The sequence below is a fragment of the Anolis carolinensis genome, chromosome 3, assembly GCF_035594765.1.
Source record: "Anolis carolinensis isolate JA03-04 chromosome 3, rAnoCar3.1.pri, whole genome shotgun sequence".
In the NCBI taxonomy this organism is placed as follows: domain Eukaryota; kingdom Metazoa; phylum Chordata; class Lepidosauria; order Squamata; family Dactyloidae; genus Anolis; species Anolis carolinensis.
Window position 1 is genome coordinate 194,947,373 of NC_085843.1, and position 7,411 is coordinate 194,954,783.

Genomic DNA, 7,411 nt, shown 5'->3' on the forward strand with positions numbered 1-7,411 from the left:
TGACGGGTCCCCTTTTTGCTGACCATAATGTGACCACGAGAAGGAACAAGACCCCGGTTGGCGGCTCTTGGATGGATTTTTTGACCGGGTTGGCGAGCCTCTCTACACCCGGTCGTTGGCTTCCCCCGCCGGCTGTGTGCCAGTCGGCTCAGACGCCTTCGACTCCGTGGAGGACGCCGCCGCAAGACGGGCGGCAGGCTTCCCTTTGGCTGGGCACTCTCTGGCGAAATGGCCCCCGTTCCCGCAGTACCAGCAGAGGTTCAAGCGTTGACGACGGGCCTTCTCGGCGGCATCTAGTCTGGGACGCACATTGCCCAACTGCATCGGCACCTCCTCGCCTCCTCTGGGGTATGGGGTTGGCGGCGGGGGTCTCCACACCGGACGTGGCTGAACACTGGCGGGAGCGGGGGGTTTTGCCCCGGCTCTACCGCCCTGGCCTCGAACCCATTGTTTCCTGTTGGCAATCATGACTTCAGCCCGTAAACATTGATCAATGAGTGCCTCGAGGGTCTGGGGAGGATCCACCTTGGAGATTTCTTCCAGCATTTCAATGTTGAGACCCTCCCGAAATTGTCCTCTGAGGGCTACATCGTTCCAGCCGGTGTTGTGGGCCAGCACGCGGAACTCGGCTATGTACTGAGACATGGGTCTGTCTCCTTGAAGGAGGCGCCGGAGTTTGTGACCGGCTGCCTCCAAATTGTCCTCGATTCCCCAGGTCTCCTTAAGGTGATCCAAGAAGCGTTGTGCTGAATTTAGGTGGGGGGAGGCTTGATCAAACAGGGCCGTCGCCCAGCTAGCCGCTGGTCCATCTAGAAGACTGTAGACCCACGCCACCTTGATGTCTTCTTGGGGAAACTCGGCATCACGGGCCTCTAGATAAGCTTGACATTGGCGGCGGAAAACATGAACCTTAGCAGCTTCTCCAGAAAACTTGGTAGGCAACGCCATGGCCGGGAGGCGAACTCCGCGCTCCCTCAACCCTTTTATTTCTCCATCCTGCGCGTTGAGTCTGTCACGGATGCGGTCCACTTCGTCCTTGCTGATGGTGTAGCTGAGCGGCTGTCCAGCCGGCGCGGCTCCGGTAGACATCCTGGCCTCGGTTAGTTGGTGCTTATGGGTGGCGGAGTCAAACTGTCACGACCCAGGCGGCAGAGGCACCAATAACCATACACAGAGGCCAGAATCTAACTAATATCTTTATTGAAGGAATATATAAAGTTAATAAAAACAAGTATAGAAAATAGTCCAGAATTAGACCCTTCAGGAAAGGTCAGAATTAGTCCAAAAAAGCAATGTCCAATAAGAAATATTAAGTTCCAAAGTTGTAATCCAATAACCGAAACACTCACTTTGCCAAGCAAAGTGAGGGGAGATGACAAGGTCCTTTAGTCCATAAAACTTGAGCGTGGCTAGGAAATAACTTGATACTTGAAACAAGGCTTGAACGTGGAACAAGGTAACTAAGAACAAGAACAAGGTCCGTGGAATAACTTGGTAAAATCCGTGAAACAAGGCAAGGATTAGTCCTGGGAAACAAGGCAAAGTCCGTAGGTAAACAAAGGCTGGGAAGCAAGGCGAAGGCTGGATAGCAAGGCAAGGCTTGAGCTGAAGCGAGGCTTGAATCGGAGCGCGCTGTCCAGACACAACTCGCTCCGTAGGCTGACGAATTGACTCCGCGAAGTTGCTACGCGGGCAAAACACCTATATAGAGTCCAACTTTCTCACCAAAGCGGTTCTCTGGGAATCAGAAACGAAAGCTAAACTCTGAGACCAGATGTTAAACTCCTTAAAGATTCTCACGAGAACCAATGTTAATTGGCAACATTCTTAGCTGCTATCCTCGCACTCCTGCGCGAAGCTGAATCCAAACTTCTCTGTTGTTTACAAAACTCCCGGCGCAAGAACACGGGAGAAGTAGGCTCTGGGGTTGTTTGACATACTTCTGGGGCACAACTTTCTTGCAGGTGCAAGGTTTCCAGATCTGCCTGGGAAGGATCTGGCTGAGAGGAATCCAGTTCAGACTGGGAAGGTAAAAAACCCAAGTTTTCATCTTCATCAGGGATTACAATGTCCTGAGCAGGACTACAAGGCCCATGGTTCATCACACCCCTATGGCTGTTGTAGAGGTAGGAGGGAATCCTGACAGTCCAGTTATGCTAAACCCAGGTTGGTGCTACTGGAGGGCCACCCATATCCTTCTCCTCCTGTTCTCATTTCTGCTATGTCCTCATGCTGTAACATGGCTAGTGTCCATCATCAGTATCCCGGAGCTATGTTAGCAAGGGTGCCAGAGCAATGTGGGAGAGGTTCGGGGGGAGAGGAGAAATTGCCCCCTCTTTTCCCTACCCTTTTCCAATCACCTCATCACTCTGGTTTGTGGCTATGCATGCAAGGAGTGACCAACACTAGCCATGACACCCCCATTGGCTGCCAAAACAATGAGAATGAGAGGGGACAGTGAGTGCCATCCTATGTCCCAGGACTGCTCCGAGGAATATGGAATAGCCATGTAAACAGATGCAAGTGGTTCCACCTCAGAACTGGCCTGACTGTTTTCACAGGCACAACATCACAGTTTGCTCTGGATTCTCTGAAAAAATTTGTAGCAACCCATAACTTCAGCAAATGAGGCTCAAGGCCACGTTAACCCGAATCAGCTCCATGAGCTGCTTCTTTTCTGGGATAACAGGATAGTGTAGATAGATATTCCTAGAGATTCAGTCTCAAACTATGAAGTACTCAAATCTCTTAGCCTGGGTAGATTAAGCTGTCAGCTTCAGTTTCTCCAATATGAAATTTTTCAGATTTTCCCACGTTCTCTCAAGCTTTATCCGTTTGTGCTTTCTTTTGTAAATTCTTAGGAAAACAATTTGAAATTAAATATAGATCCTAATCCTAACTAGCAGAGCTGATATGAGGTCAGCTGTTTTCAATTTTCTCTCAGCCTAGGGAAGTTGGAAATGATTTAGGACCTTTTTCGTTCTGACTGAAATTTCCTCAGCCCTGTGGCTGAGGAAAGTTGATTTTGGAGCAACTCAATTTCATCTTTACTGATCACTTCACCACCCTCTTCTAGGCATTTGCACCCGGAAGTTTTAGCCATCACAGAATTTCTGCTGGCAGATAGTTTCTGTTGCAAAAGGATTTCTGCAGTCAGAAGAGAACTTTTCTTAATCCTACCAACTCTAGCCTGAACATCTTTGAGTTAGAATTGCCCTGTCATATTTGAACAGGTAATGCTACTCAATTTGGCTTCTATTGATTCTATGTCATTTTATTAGTACTGTAACTACAACTTTTTTCATTACTCTTGCTGTCTGCCTTACAGCAATCCCATGAGTTCTGATTAGTTGTCAAGATATATTAAATATGTGTGTACACTTCCAAGAAAAAAGTGTCTGTTGCTTCTTTGTCTCAGCCTGTCTGAGCAAGGAGCTGCCAAGCACAATGTTCTCAATTCCTATCTTAAAAACTTCAGATTCCCTTATCACAGGCAATGTATTTTGCCCGCTTTCTCCACTATTAATTTATTTGGCAATGCTGGTGTTTTATTATATTATTAGCCATACCATGAAATTCAGGCTGGATCCACACTTCCCTATATCCCAAGACCTAATTCTAAATTATCTGTTTATACCAGACTATCTGGCAATGTAGGCTCATCTAATCCAATTCAAAGCAGATAATCTGGGATCAGATCCTGGGATATAGGGCAATGTAGATTCGGGCACTTCCAGATATTAAACCTGCTTCAGAATGGGTTTTAGAAACCCACTCCGAAGCGGGTTTAAGTCCCCACACCCCGGGAAAACAAATGGATTTTCCCATGGGTTGTCCCCATTGCAGTGTGGTAACTACTACACTGGAATGGAGACAACCAAAATCCCCCCTAAAAGCTTTAAAATAAAATAAATCTTACCGGGCCACCATGAGGCCTCTCTGAAAGCTTCCTGGCACATACTAATATTGTGCTAGAAGGCAGTGGAGCCCAAATCACAACTAGACCCCCCCTGCTTTTTGGCGCAATATTGGTATGCATCAGGGAGCCTCCAGAGGGGCCTAATGGTGGCCTGGTAAGTTTTTGTTTTATTTTAAAGCTTTTAGGGGGGATTTAGGGAGGTGGTGGATTCCCCGAAGAAGCGAATTGGGCTATGGGTACAGATTACTGGGTAGTCCAAGACTAACCGGTAGTCTATCCCCATGGGGCCCATACTCCATTAGACCCGGGCCTTTCAAGAAGGACTGGGTCTAATGGAGTAACTAAATAATTTGTGACAAAGCAGGGTTTTCCTGTTTTCCTCTTTTGGATGCCTCCTGTAAAAGTGTGAGAGCTCACGTATTTTGGACCTTTTAAAGAAAAAGTAGCTATAATGATCCATTAAGGGGGAAATTCAGGATCAGTAAATAATAATCTCTTTAATAGGGACAACTGAAATATCACAGACTTCTCCATCCTCTCACAGGCATTGAACAAACATTGTATGCCAAGGCTCCTGAATCACTGGCATGGGAACAGCAGTTACTTATCATCCTCTCTGCTATTAAACAAGGGCTATTTCTTTTTTTAATGCTAAAATGTCATCTAGTCAACATCCCAGCATTAACACGGGTGTTACGGTATGAGACAGCAGAAATAGATTCTGCACCATCTTCATTTCTACCATGCCTCAAGACAGATTCATGAATTTTTGGACTAAATATATGCCAAGGGAATTCACTATTCCTCTTGAGCCAATAATTTTTGGAGGGTGAGGAAAACAGTGGTGCATCTTGGCTCTCAAATATTTCAGAACTTATCTTAAGTTTCTCCAACAAAGGTTTAGAAAATATTCTTAGTTTTTTAGCCTAATGGGAAATTGACATTGCTCTATTCAGCTCAAAACTATCTACACCAACTGCATGGAAAATTTCAAATTTAACAATAAATTAATGTAAGTTCTTATGTCATCTGACACATGATCCTTTGCTTCAATCAAACCCTCCCCATCCCTAGTACATAGTTGTAAAAAGTAGACATGGGCTCAGTTATTGTTTCATGTGTTTCATTTGTGTTTCCATACCATTTTTTTTTTATTCAGAATGCACGAACCCATACACCCCCCTTCAGTTTGGAAACACCACTGAATTGGATGGAAAGTGGGAATGGTAATTGTTTGTCGTTTGATTTTTGTGCCTGCCAGGGCTGCACCATTTGTACAGGCACCCATTTTTGTAAGCGGCACCTGAAAATGAAAATGGGGCCATACGAATGGAACATACAGAAATGGATCGCAATTCCATACAAATGCACAATACTAGTAAAAAAAGCTCCTACTAATGAGCAGCACTGGCTTTGGGCTCACCCAAGACAAGCAAAGGACAAGATGTCATCTCCCTTAAAAGGGACTAAGAGTCACATGCAGCCTATGCAAAATATGTTGGTCATGCTTGCTACAAAACATAGACTAGAATTCTGCACTGATATGATTGTGGGGATCGGTTTTTGCACTGTGGGGATTGGTATTTCTGTTTTTCTGGTCCTTCCTACTCTTCATGAAGAATGGAATAGCTATGTAAGACAAATTGGTGGCTTTAAAATAAGTTCAGGATGATAAATGAAGCAGCATATATGGAGAGTTGCACACAGATCTTGACTCTGAAGGAATGTTAAATTAAGGGCTTGGGGCCTGCATTAGCATTGAAAGAAATTCTAAAGTCCTAATATCTTGGCTTGCCATGAAACAGAATGATTCATCCAGGATGTTTTGATCTAGTCACCTATTTCACAAAGAAAAAAATTATTTCCACTTTCATTACTTTCTTTCACATACAGTAGAGTCTCACTTATCCAAGCTTTGCTTATCCAAGCTTCTGGATTATCCAACCATTTCTGTAGTCAATGTTTTCAATATATCGTGATATTTTGGTACTAAATTTGTAAATACAGTAATTACAACATAGCATTACTGCACATTGAACTACTTTTTTTCTGTCAAATTTGTTGTATAACATGATGTTTTGGTGCTTAATTTGTAAAATCATAACCTAATTTGATGTTTAATAGGCTTTTCCTTAATCCCTCCTTATTATCCAAGATATTCACTTATCCAAGCTTCTGCCGGCCCATTTAGCTTGGATAAGTGAGACTCTACTGTACTTATAGCTTGCATTTTTACCCAAAGCTTTCTTGACCTGCTAGCATACCACACAAAGCTGTTGTGAAAAAAAAATACATTTCCACTCTTATTCTTTTCTTTGAAATATTCATAGCTTGCCTTTTTACCCAAAAGTTGCTAAGAGTTAAAGCAAGCAAATGTAAAGCAAAATCATCAATATCAAAAGAGAAATAATATAGATTAAATTTATTTTGGAGCTTTAGAACCATATAAACCCAGAGGAGAATTGTTCTTTGTACTTCTTCTGCCAAGTTAAGTGTATCCACACAGACATTCTTCCAATATCTGTCACCAGCTTCTGCTCTTCACCTTGATATATTTCTAGTAGCATTAAAAAATTTTTCTCGTTATGGGCCCTGGATTTCTTTTTAATAGAATATCATGTCATACATAGCATCAGTGCATTGTGGGTTATTCATTCTTGGGGTTCTACTAAATGTTAATAGTTCTTTAGCATTCTCATACAAAGTAGTGTGTGTATGTGTTTGAAAGGATTATCATGTCTTTGAAATTAATTATTGGAATAAAATAATACATATTAAAGGTATAGGTAATGCTGTCATATATGCTAGTTACAACACAGAGGAAGCCTAATCATCAGCACAAATGTCATCAATGAACTAATAATTTATGAAAAAAGATATGATTTATGTAAATTCATGCAATTACTTAATATAAATTCTTATAAAGAGCTTTTGAAGATTAAACGATAATGACGACCTGGACTGATTTACGGCTACAGCACGAGGATTTTGGAGGAATGGATTTTAATCATATGTTTTTATATTTTTTATATTGTTTTAATTGTTTTATTGGATTTTTATAGCTGTTTTAATTATGTATAGGCATCGAATTGTTGCCAATTTTGTACGCCGCCCTGAGTCCCTTCGGGTGAGAAGGGCGGGATATAAATGTTGGAAATAAATAAATAAATAAATAAATTGGTCCATAGAGCCCATATTTTGCTGTTGTTAATTACAAACATAGACTTTGATTTATGGTGATCCTATGAATAAAGGCTTCCCAAGGCCTACAAGTATAGTTGATAAAGTGTTAAATGATCAGTCCCTTCATGGGAAGAAGATTCCCATGAAAGAAGACAATATTAAATGGCTTTGGAGAATCTACATCAGTGGTTCTCAACCTGTGGGCCCCCAGATGTTTTGGTCTATAACTCCCAGAAATCTCAGCCAGTTTACCAGGTTGAGAACCACTTATCTACATGAAGTCTCTGCTTTTAATCCCTTAGCTGGAGA